Raw genomic sequence first — 12711 nt, 5'->3', positions numbered from 1 at the left:
TTGGAAATTAAATAAAATAAAGAAGTTGAATTGAAAGGGAAAATGAATACAAATGGAAGTTGAATAAAAATAAAAATCGAAGTCCATTCAAAATACCATTATACCTTAACGATATATTTGGAAATTAAATAAAAAAGAAGTTGAATAGAAAAAGGAAATTGAATAAAAATTGAAGTTGGGAATAAATAAAAATGAAAATTGCATAAAATTAATAGTGGAAGTTCATTCAAGAAACCACTACAACTTAACGATCTATTTGGAAATTAAATAAAAAAGGAAGTTGAATGGAAAAGGGAAATTGAATAAAAATAGAAATTGAATAAAATTAAAAATGGAAGTTCATTCAAAAAACTACTATACCTTAACGATCTATTTGGAAATGAAATAAAAATGAAGTTGAATAGTAAAGGAAATTGAATAAAAATGGAAGTTGAATACAAATAAAAATGGAAGTTGCATAAAATTAAAAGTGGAAGTTCATTCAATAAACCACTGTACTTTAGCGAATTATTTGGAAATTAAATAAAAACGGAAGTTGAATAGAAAAGGAAATTGAATAAAAATGGAAGTTGAATAAAAATAAAAAATGAAGTTCCATAAATTTAAAAATGAAAGTTCATTCAAAAAACCAGTATACCTTAACGATCTATTTGGAAATTAAATAAAAAAAGAAGTTGAATAGAAAGGGAAATTTAATAAAAATAGAAGTTGAATAAAAATAAAAATCGAAATTCATTCAAGATCCCACTATACCTTAACAACCGATTTGGAAATTAAATAAAAAATGATTCTTTTGCAGGATGGTGACCCAATTGCTTATGAAAGTAGGAAGCTCAATGATGCTGAGCAGAGATATCTAGCTCATGAGAAAGAGTTGCTTGCAGTAGTGCATTGTCTGACGACTTGGAGGCACTACATCTTGGGCTCACGGTTTGTTGTGAACACTAACAACACGGCAGTTAGCCATTTCTTAACACAGCCCAAGCTAAGCGCACGACAAGCACGGTGGCAAGAGAAGTTGATAGAGTTTGATTTTGCCTTAGAATACAAGGCCGGTGCCACCAACCATGATGCTGATGCACTAAGCAGGAAGGCGGAGCTTGCCGTGTGCCATCATGTATGTTCACTTACTTCTATTTCAACCAGCCTCAAGGAGAAAATCAAGGCTCACCTAGACAAGGATGCTATGGCAAAGAATCTTATGAACCTTGTCAAAATGGGCAAGACTCGCCAATTTTGGGTGCAAGATGGACTTCTTATGACAACATGCAACCGCATTTTTGTACCCAGGGCTGGTGACTTGAGGAAGACACTTCTTAGGGAGTGCCATTATACACTTTGGGCAGGACATCCAGGGTGGAAGCGAACTTTGGCCTTGGTGAAACAAGGATATTATTGGCCCCAAATGTGTGATGATATGGAAGAATATGTCCGCACTTGTCTCACTTGCCAGCAAGACAAGGTTGAGCATAAGAAGAAAGCAGGCTTGCTTGAACCTTTGCCCGTGCCTAAACGTCCGTGGGAAAGTGTATCACTTGACTTCATCACTGGATTGCCTAAAGTGGGAGATATCGGGACTATCTTAACAATTGTGGACCGATTCTCCAAATATGCCACCTTTATTGTTGCCCCAGAGTATGTTTCAGCGAAGGAGACTGCCCAACTCTTCTTCAAGCACATTGTTAAATATTGGGGTGTGCCTAAAAGTATTGTTAGTGACCGAGACACGCGTTTTGTTGGCAACTTTTGGACAGAGTTATTCAAGCTTCTGGGGTCACCACTTAATACTTCATCAAGCTACCATCCGGAGATGGATGGGCAAACTGAACGCTTCAACTGTATGCTTGAGGAGTATTTGCACCGCTTTGTCAATGCTAATCAGCGAAATTGGGTGCAACTTCTTGATGTAGCATAGTTATGCTTCAACTCTCAAAAGAGTAGCTCTACGGGCAAGAGTGCTTTTGAGATAGTGAATGGACAGCAGCCACTGTTGCCCCACATAGTGGATGGACCTTATGAAGGCAAGTCTCCCAGGGCTTACCAATTTGCTAAGGAATGGAAGAGAAACCACGACATTACTCGTGCCTATCTTCAAAGAGCAGCAAGTAAAATGAAGAAATGGGCTGATGAAAAGAGGAGGCCACTTGAGTTCAAAGCTGGGGATCAAGTTCTTGTCAAACTCAACCCTGAGCAACGCAAGTTCATGAGGGGAAGAGATAGAAGGCTAGTGCGCAAGTTTGAGGGACCGGTAACCATTCTGAAGAGAATTGGCAAGTGTGCTTACAAGATAGATGTTCCATCTTGGCTGAAAGTGCATCCGGTTTTCCATGTGAGTTATTTGAAGCCTTACTATCTAGAAAAGGAAGATCCAACCCGAAATGAGCTGAAACGCCAAACCATCATAGCCAAAGCAGGAAAAAGGTCTATTGAATCTATCTTGGCCGAGCGGGTGAAAATGGTTTCCAAGAAGAAGCAAAGGCAACACTTGGTGAAATGGAAAGGCCTCAGAGATGAAGAAATCAGCTGGGAACGGGAGGCAGACTTGTCGGCTTTTCAAGATGAGATTGATGCATATTGGGCTAAGTCGTCGAGGGCGTCGACCGTTCAAGTGGGGGAGACTGTCAAGGTGTGCCCATCCAAGGGTTAACACCTTGATGCCACACACATTTGTGCCCTTTGGAGAGCCAAAGACATGCCTAAGAAGTTGTTGGTGCAAGTGCAAGCAAAGGCCCAAGGCATAGTGCAAGATTGTCCAAGACAAGCCATGAAGAAATGTAACCACCAAGTAGCAACTTTAGGCCAACTTTTAGAGGGTCAAATGTAATCTTTTTGCCTTGTAAATTTTTATGTAAATACCTTAGTATTAAAAGTGTTTTGGGACCCAGAGTTTTAATTTTTTTATTTTTGTAGAATTTTTAAAAATCCATTATGACTCCTCAAACATAGTGGATGTTTCCTCCTACCAGCTAGGAAATTGCTTAACAAGCTATATATAAGGAGGGGGTACCCAAGTGTTAAACCAGACCACTTGTGCCTTTAATGTACCCCAACCTAGCTTATGGTAAGGAAACTTTTGTACCCTTTTAGTGCATTGTTCAACTATTGTAATGCCTTCTTTTGAGTAATGAAAAGTTCATTTCGCCTTTAAGTTGTGCAAAGCCTTTAAATTGTTACTTACTTTAATTTTAGCTTGTTGATTGCTATTTTGTGGCTTGTCTCCAAACTTGTGGCTCATCAACTAAACTAATATTGTGTTTGCTTATCTTTGCAAACCTCTTGAGCTTCATTGGCGGGCTAGTGAAGAGAGTTAACTAGTGCCATACACACTTGTATATCTTTATCAAGGCTTCCACATTGCTTGTGTGTGACACCTTGGCCTTGGCTACGCAGCCTTGGCTGGGCTGCCTAGGCTGAGGCCTTGGCCTTGGCCACGAAGGCCAGCCTGGGCTGCTGCCTTGGCCTTGGCTAGGCTGCCTTGGCTGCGGCCTTGGCCTTGGCCATGCGACCTTGGCTGCGGCCATGAGACCTTGGCTGGGCTGCCTTGGCTGCGGTTCTTATCATTAGGCGTGCGTTGCATGTGAAGGCGTGCGCAAACGTGGACGCAACATGGGCACCACGGTCAAAAGACCGCGCGCGCGGTATGCCCAAAGGCCACGCTGCCCATACCGCGTGCATGCCAGGCCAAGTGGCCCAGGCCGCCCAGGCAACGCGCATGCCAAGCCAGGCTGCCCAGGCCGCGCGCATGCCAGGCCGCCCAGGCTGCGCGCTTTCCATGCCAGGCTGCCCAGGCCGCGCGCATGCCATGCCGCCCACGCCGTGCGCATGCGAGGCCATGCTGCCCAGGCCGTGGGTAGGCCGTGCTGCCATGCTGCCCAGGCCGCGCCCGAGGCTGCGGCCCGAGGCTGCGGCCCAAGGCCGCGGTCTAGGCTGCCCAAGGCCGCGACCTTGGGACATACCTGGCGTGGCCTTGCCTTGCAAGGGAGGTGCCTCCCCCCTTATAATAGCTTGTTAAGTCCTTTTCAATATGGTAGGAGGAAACATCGCTTATGCTCGAAAACTCATAATGGGGTTTTTTTTTAAAAGTAACGGTTTTTTGCAAAAATTTTCAACATAAAAGTTGAAGGAAATAATTAAAGACACCATAAAAAAATTAGAAAAAAAATATTTGGCCACCGGAATATTTTATTTTAATTTATTTCAATTTTAATACTTAAAAAATAATAAAAATTACTAAAGATAGGCAAAAAAATTCTAGAAAAATTCCAATAATTAAAGGATGTGGCACTAGTAATTCTAGAAATTTCTGAATTATTTTTTGAATTTTTATTTATTTTATTTTAATTTTTATGACCAAATAAAGGCTTAAAAAATTTGAAAAACTCAAGAAAAATTGCCAAAAAATAGGGAATGACAATTAAAATTAATAGTAGTGCATTTTTAATTGTGTGGCATGGTTTGGGAAAGAATATAAAATAATCATGTTCAAAAAAAGCGATCAAAGCAGTGGCATGGCATGCTGGCCAAGGCGGCAAAGCGATAAAGTAGACAACATGGTACGGAAAACAACCGGTGCAACGTGACATGCAACAATTCCCATTTGGATAAGATGATGATGCCACCAAAAGTAATTGCGGTAAAAAGATCTTGCGCGCGGCCTGGCCCGGGCTGCCCCTGAACCGCCGCCGGGGCCTTGGCCTTGGCCTCGGCCAGTATGCCATGCCACGGCCTTGGCCTTGCCCCGGGGCTTTGGCCTTAGCCTTGCCCGCGGCCTTGTCGTTGCCCTTGGCCTTGCCTTTTGCCCGTGGCCTCGACCTTGGCTTTGCCCGTGGACTTGGCTTTATCCCTGGGCCTAGCCTTGGCATTGCTCGCAGCCTCGCCCACGGCCTTGGCGTTGCCCGTAGAGTTGGCCTTGGCTTTGGCTGCGGCCTTGCACGCTGCCTTGGCCTTGGCCTTGCCCGCGGCCTAGGCATGGCATGCTAGCCGAGGCCGTGGCACGGCATGCTCGCCGAGGCCGTGGCATGGCATTCAGCTAGCCAAGGTCGTGGCATGACATGCTCGCCCAGCCGTGGCATGGCATGCTCGCCCAGCCGTGGCATGCCATGCTGCTGGCCAAGGCCTTGGCAAGGCATGCTGGCCGAAGGCCGTGGCATGGCAAGATGGACAAGGAGGTGGCATGGCATGCCGGCATTGGCATGACATGCTTGCCAAGGCATTGGAATGCTATGCTACTGGACAAGGTCGTTGCATGTTATGCAGTTGGACAAGGCCGTGGCATGGCATGCTGGCCAAGGCTTTGGCAAGGCATGTTGCTGGACAAGGCTATGGCAAGGCATGCTGGACAAGGCTATGGCAAGGCATGCTGGCCAAGACCGTGGCATGGCATGCTGGGCATTTTCATGGCATGCTTGCGAAGGCCATGGCATGGCATCCCAGCCAAGGCATTGGCAGGGCATGCTTGCGAAGGCCACGACATGGCACGACATGCTTGCCATGGCCATGACATGGCATGCTGTCGGGCAACGCCGTGGCATGGCATGCCGGTCAAGGCCACGACATGGCATGCATGCTGGGCAACGTTGTGGCTTGGCATGCTGGCTAAGGTCGTTGCTTGGCATGCTGGGCAACGCTGTGGCAAGGCATGCTGGCCAAGGCGATGACAAGGCTTGTGTGGCAAGGCCATGGCATGGTAGGGCATGCCAGCCTCAGCCTACTGGGCAACGCTGTGGCATGGCATGCTGGCCAAGGTGGTGTCATGGCACGCTGGCCAAGGTCGTGCCAGGGCCAAGGCCGTGCCAGGGCAGGCCGACCTTGGCATGTTGGGCAAGGCCGTGGCATGGCATGCCGGCCATGGCATATAGGGCAACACTGTGGCATGGCATGCCGGCCAAGGCCGTGTCTTGGTATGCCGGCCTTGGCATGCTGGGCATCGTTGCGGCAAGGCATGCTGGCTAATGCTGTGGCACGGTGTGCTGGCCAAGGCGGTGCCATGGCATGGCATGGTAGCCAAGACGGTGCCATGGCATGCTAGCTAGGGCATGCCAGGCATGACTGTGGCATGGCATGATGGGCAACGCTGCGGCACGGCATGCTGGCCAAGGCCGTGGCTTGCCATGCCGGTCCTGGCATGCAGGGCACTGCTGTGGTATGGCATGCTAACCTTGGAATGCTGGGCAATGTAGTGGCATGGCAGGCTGCGCAACGCTGTGGCAAGGCACGCTGTGGCAAGGCATGCTGGCCAAGGCGATGGCTAAGGCGGTGCCGTGGCATGGCATGCCGGCCAAGGCGGTACCAGGGCATGCTGGCCAAGGCTGTGCCGTGGCATGCCGGCCAAGGCCGTAGCTTGGCAAGCCGGCCTTGGCAAGTTGGGCAACGCTGTGGCAAGGCATGCTTGCCAAGGCGATGGCAAGGCAGTGGCATGGCATGTTGGCCATGGCCGTGCCATGGCATGCTGGCCAAGGCCGTGACATGGCATGCCGAGCAACGCTGTGGTGTGGCATGCCTCAACCGTGACAGGGCATGCCGGCCAAGGCAGTGCCGTGGCATGCTGGCCAAGGTCGTGCCATGGCATGCTGGGCAATGCGATATCATGGCATGCCAGCCATGGCATGCCAGGCAACGCTGTGGCTTGGCATGCTTCGCAATGCCGTGGCAAGGCATGCTGGGCAACGCTGTGGCATGGTGTGCTGGCCAAGGCGGTGCCATGGCATGGCATGCTAGCCAAGACAGTGCTAATGCATGCTGGCCAGGGCATGCCGGGCATCACCGTGGCATGGCATGCCAGCCAAGGCCGGGGCAAGGCATGATGTGCAACGTTGCGGCATGGCATGCCGGCTAAGGCCATGGCTTGGCATGCTGGGCAACGCTGTGGCATGGCATGCTGGCCTTGGAATGCTAGGCAACGCTGTGGCAAGGCACGCTGGGCAACGCTAAGGCAAGGCAATGGTGGCATGGTATGCCGGTCGAGGCCGTGGCATGGCATGCTGGCCTTGGCATGCTAGACAACGCTGTGGCATGGCATGCTGGTCGAGGCGGTGCTGTGGTATGGCATGCCGGCCAAGGCGCTGCCAGGGCATACAGGCCAAGGTCGTGCCGTGGTATACCAGCCTTGGCATGCTGGGCAACACCGTGGCATGGCATGTAGGGCAACGCTGTGGCATGGCATGCCAGCCAAGGCCGTGGCTTGGCATGCCGGCCATGGCACGCTAGGCAACGCTGTGGCAAGGCATGCTGGCCAAGGCGATGACACGACTTGCATGCCAAGGCGGTGGCATGGCATGCTTACCAAGGCCGTGGCATTGCATGTTGGCCAAGGCCATGCCATGGCATGCTGGGCAAAGGTCGTGGCATGTCGTGCCGGGCATGGCCGTTGCATGCCATGCCGGGCAAGGCCGTGGCATGGCATGCCGGGATTGGCATGCTGGGCAACGCGGTGGCACGGCATGTGGGCCAAGGCGGTGCCATGGCATGCTGGCTAAGGTCGTGGCATGGTATGCTGGCCAAGGCTAAGCCGTAGCATGTCGGCCAAGGAGGCTTAGCCTGGCTTGCCGGCCAAGGCTGTGCCATGGCTTACCGGCCTTGGCATGCTGGGTAACACTGTTGCATGGCATGCTAGCCCAGGCAGTGGCATGGCACACTGGCATGGCATGCTGGCCTTGGAATGTTGGACAACGTTGTGGCATGGCATGCTGGGCTACGGCGTGGCAAGGCATGCTGGCCAAGGTGATGGGAAAGCTTGCGTGGCCCGGCTGTCGCATGGCATGCCGACCAGGGCCGTGCCATGGCATGCTGGGCAACGCCGTGGCATGGCATGCCGGCCGAGGTGGTGCCATGGCATACGGGCCAGGGCCGTGCCATGTCGTGCTGGCTAGGGCCGTGCCATGTCGTGCTGGCCACATGTTGGGCGATGCTTTGGCATGGCATGCTAGCCAAGGTAGTGGCATGGTCTGCTAGCCAACGCATTGGCCTGACATTCTAGCGAAGGCGGTGGCATGGCATGCTTGCCAATGCTAAGGCGTGGCATGCTGGCCAAGGCAGTTGCGTGGCAGTTTGGCCAAGGCAGTGGCATGGCATGCTGTAGACACCCCATTTTTGACCGTCTTCAAGACTTGGACGTCATCATTTGAACACTCGATGATCATCCATGCTCGTGTTCGTTTTGATTTCCCGGAGGCCTCGGTCGCGCGCCTTGCCTTAGGATCTCTCAACTTGCCTGTTTTGTGCTTGGTTGTGAGCCAAACACTTGTGTTTTTGTTTCTGAGGGAAGAGAGTGGCTTTTTGTCCATCCCTACACCCCACCAGTCGAGGCTTGAAGCCATCGGTCCCCTTTTCTTTCCATCGGCCAAGAGTGTTGGCCGATCAGCACTATATTTAGTCGGTCGGCCATTGTGTTGATCGATCGGCCTTTTTGCTGGCCAAACCCTGTTCATCTGCTTTATGCAGATATTTTGTGCCAGCTGGTGCAGCTGGCATCCACAATTACCCCCCTCCATATACGTGTATGGAGGGATTTAAGCCTTGCTTAGCTTCACCAAGAAGCTTTGCAAAATTGAATCTCTATAAAAGTAGAGCCTCCTCTCCCTTTCCAGGGGTTCAAGAAATCTGATATATGAGTTAGATATAGCTCTCTCTCTATATCTCCCTCTCTCTACATTTTGTGTGTGAGTTTGAGTTCAAAAGGGTGTTTTGTTCTTACTATTGCACATAAACACCTAGAGTTACACCATCCTTGTTTGCTGAGGTACTAGGAGGTTATTTTTAAGGTTCTTGAGCTAGTTTTGATCAGAGAGAGTTGCTGGTCTTGTGTTCTTGAAGTTGTTCTTCAAGGGTGAGTCAACTTGCTTTAGATACCCCATTTTTGCTTAAGCTTTTACACATACTTCTATATTGTTTTAAGCTTGGCTCTAAACTATAAAAAGCTCTGATTTTGTATGCTTGTTATTGTTGCTTAAGGTCATTTTTTGGTTGGGGTTTGTTTACCCCCCTCTTAGGCCTTGTTTGGCCTCATTTTGTGCCTTTACTTTTGAGCTTTAGTGTCATCTTATTTTGACCTTCCCACCACTGAAATCCAGAGGATTTTTAGTGGTGGAGAAGTGGTTTTGAAGTCTTGGATAGGGGAGGGACACCCCCCTCTCCTTGTGTCTCATATGCCTGTGTCAATGGCTTAGTATGGTAGCATGTATGCTCGGTTTGTTTTAGCACCATTTCAGTAGGTATTTAGTGTTATTTTAGCATGATATATCTCTATTTTAAGATGGTTTAGTCAGCTCTTGCATGCATCATACACTTGCCTTGCAATCCTCTTATTTGTCTTAACATACATCATGCACTTGGACCATCATGCTTACATGTTTTTACTTAACTTTGAGAAGTTTTTAGTCTTGTTTTATCATGCTTAAGCTCTGTTTGGTATTGTCTTAGCCATGTTTGCCATGCTTTGTATAGCCTTCATGCATTCTAGCTTATTAGCTTCGGGTATGTGAGTCACTAGCATGCTTTAGCTTCGGGTATGTGAGTCACTAGCATGCTTTATTTGGGCCATTTCAGTGATTTGGCATCACTTGTCATGATATTTCAGTCCATATTCTATGCTTGTATGCTTGCATTTGCCATCCTTTTAATGCTTTGAAGAGTTGTTGTTTTGTGCTCCATGTTTGGACCATTGCATATGCCTCCATGATTAGGTCTTTGACATGCATTCTCATTGGGTTTTGGGGCTTATTTTGGTGTATTATAACTCTGATTTTATTGGCCTAAGTCATGCCATATTCGGTTGTAAGAGGTGTAGTGCATTTGCCTTTTTGGGCCTTGTATGCGTCTTGTTTTGTGCTCACCTTTATAGCATGTTTTGGCCTCATTCCATGCATGTTCTAGCCTTGTTTTGGTCTGCCCTAGGACTGTTTTGGGACGCCTTGGCCCTTTGGGGTTTGGTTGACACGGCCTTGAGGTAAGCCCTTTGGCTAGCTTTGAGCTTTAAGTCCATTAGCATGCTAGGCTTGTCTTGTTTAGTTGATTTGGCATCATTTCTCATGTGTTTTCAGAACATATCGTATTGTTACATTCTCATGTTTACCATGCCTTGCTCATGTTTTAGGAGTGTGCATTGTTGCATAGTGTTTAGACCAATATGTGTACATATCTGTTTCGCATGTTGGTACCTTTTAGTTTAAGTACATTTGGGCATGCTTGTATTCATGATATTTGCATGCTTGTATTGCATCTTATTTGCGTGTTTGGTATATTGCATGATGCCCAGCTAGTTACATCACATAACATTGTTGTGTACTTGGCATGTTCATCCTACATTAGTTTGAATTGCATGCTTAGGTTGTAGTCCATTTGAGCATATTCGTCATCTTAGCCTTGTGTACATGTTTGAGTCACATTACATTTTGGCATGCTCATCTTGCATTGCATTACATTTCTATATTGTGTTGTATTTGGCATACATATATTGCATTGTGTTTGGTTTGGGGTGTCAAACCAAACACGAGGAGTAAGGGATGTTCGTACTTGAAGTGACGAAACGTGCCTCAATCCTCAGTCGCCGACGCTCTTGATTCAACATGATAGAGTGTGTAGCATTCATTTGTTTTGTGCATTCATTCCACATTGATTTGCACACTTGGCAACTTTGGCCATCACGCATTGAAATGCGCGATTGATGGCCCGAAGGTCGAGAGTCATGCTCCCTTGAGTTTATAGCATGATAGGGGGAGTGGCCGTGCACACATTGTCTTGTAAATACCTTGCCATGCACTGTCTGTCCTCTGTTGCAGCAAAAACAGGATTCTACAAGAATACTTGGCCGGTCAACCACCTTTCGTGCCGGCCGGCCACCAATATCTAGCCGATGACTCTACAAATAGTCGATAACCATTTTTCAGTGGCCGGTGACATCCCACAGTGTTCAGGGATTGGTTTGGAAGCACACTTGGGACTTGTGTAGTCTTCAGAGGAGGAAAACAGTGCAAATAGAGGCAGCATGTGGCATGGCAATGGATTTCCGAGCGAAACCGACCGAGCATGCATTTGTCCCACTTCTCGAGGCCTCTTTACTGCTTTAGTAGCTTAATTAATTTGCTTAATTAGTTAAGTGTTGTGTAATTAATTAATTAGCTTGGTAGTTAGTTAATTAGTTAATTTGTATTATTCTTTTGGTCTCTCCTTCGAGAGAGCCAATTGTTGTAATAAGCGTGCGTGTGTGTGATGCATGTCTTCCAAACCTCTATTTCTTTCTCCCTTTTATTTAACCGCTTATGATAGTTAGATTTAGGGCATATTTCAGTTAGCATCCTTATGCTATGCATATTTGCATCATTCATCTGTATTGCATGCACTAGGCTCGACGCATCATACTAATTGCATCGTATTTCAATTCCAACTTGAATACATGTATCAATTGTTGCATCTCATATGTCATCTTAGAATAGCCGAGCCTATTTCTAGTTGCATTTTGCATGTGTTGCATTAGCCATCTTAACATAGCTAGGATCATGCATTGATTTCTAATTAGCTATTGTTTTGGCTCGGAGTACTAGGTAAGCTTTTATGCTTTAGCATCTTGTATGAGTGTAAGTGTTGTCATGATAGCATGCTTACCATGAGGCTAATTGTTTATATGATATAACTGTCTGAATGCCTGTGGGTGAAGGTTGGATTGCTTGAATTTGAACAATTCATTGAAATCTGTGTTTTAGCCTACTTGCGAGTTGCAAACTTCAAACCATTTTCCAAACAAACGGGTATGCGATGCTTTGTTCCAAAGTAGGCGATCTAGTCTATACTTGTGTGTTGTGCGCATCACATAGTAATTCTAGCTAATTAATCGGAATAAGAACACATGTTTTCAAAACAAAATATCATGCTTAGTACAGGCCGATCTTTGGATCGGGCGAGCGGGGGTGCTCATAGATGACCTTCCCCAATCGTACCCAAGTTCCCGAGTCGAGGCAACTTTGGTGATGACGGACACGTGGCCTTAGGCAACGAGTCAAGGTTTCCTAAATTTCCCCAAAATAAATATTTAGGTGGTGACTCTGTATCTGGCAAAGCAGTCCATGTTTGGCACTTCTTTCTTAAAAATCTGTTTTCCAAAAATGATTTGCTAGATTTGGACTCTTTGGTGATTTATTAGTCTTGCATTGCACTTTTGCAAGATCAGATTAAGAACCGTGACAAATGAGTCCGAACTGTGGTAGCATAAGCCTCGAGGGCGCGTCCACACATGCTGGCCAAGGCGGTGGCATGGCATGCTGGCCAAGGCAGTGGCATGGCATGTTGGCCGTGGCAGTGGCATGACACGCTGGCCAAGGCAGTGGCATGGCATGCTGGCCGTGGCGGTGGCATGACATGCTGGCCAAGGCAGTGGCATGGCATGCTGGCCGTGGCGGTGGCATGACATGCTGGCCAAGGCTATGGCATGGCATGTTGGCCAAGGCTAAGGCATGGCATGCTGGCCAAGGTAGTGGCATGACATGCTGGCCGAGGCGGTGGCATGGTATGTTGGCCGTGACGATGGCATGACATGCTAGCCAAGGCAGTGGCATGGCATGCTGGCCAAGGCGGTGGCATGGCATGCTTGCGAATGCTAAGGTGTGGCATGCTGGCCAAGGCAATTGCGTGGCATTGTGGCCAAGGCAGTGGCACGGCATGCTGGCCGAGGCGGTGGCATGGCATGCTAGCCAAGGCAGTGGCATGGCATACTGGCCATGG

The sequence above is a fragment of the Camellia sinensis genome, unplaced genomic scaffold (assembly GCF_055761805.1).
Source record: "Camellia sinensis isolate YWXY unplaced genomic scaffold, ASM5576180v1 Unanchor1, whole genome shotgun sequence".
NCBI lineage: Eukaryota > Viridiplantae > Streptophyta > Magnoliopsida > Ericales > Theaceae > Camellia > Camellia sinensis.
This window is presented reverse-complemented; position numbering follows the sequence as displayed.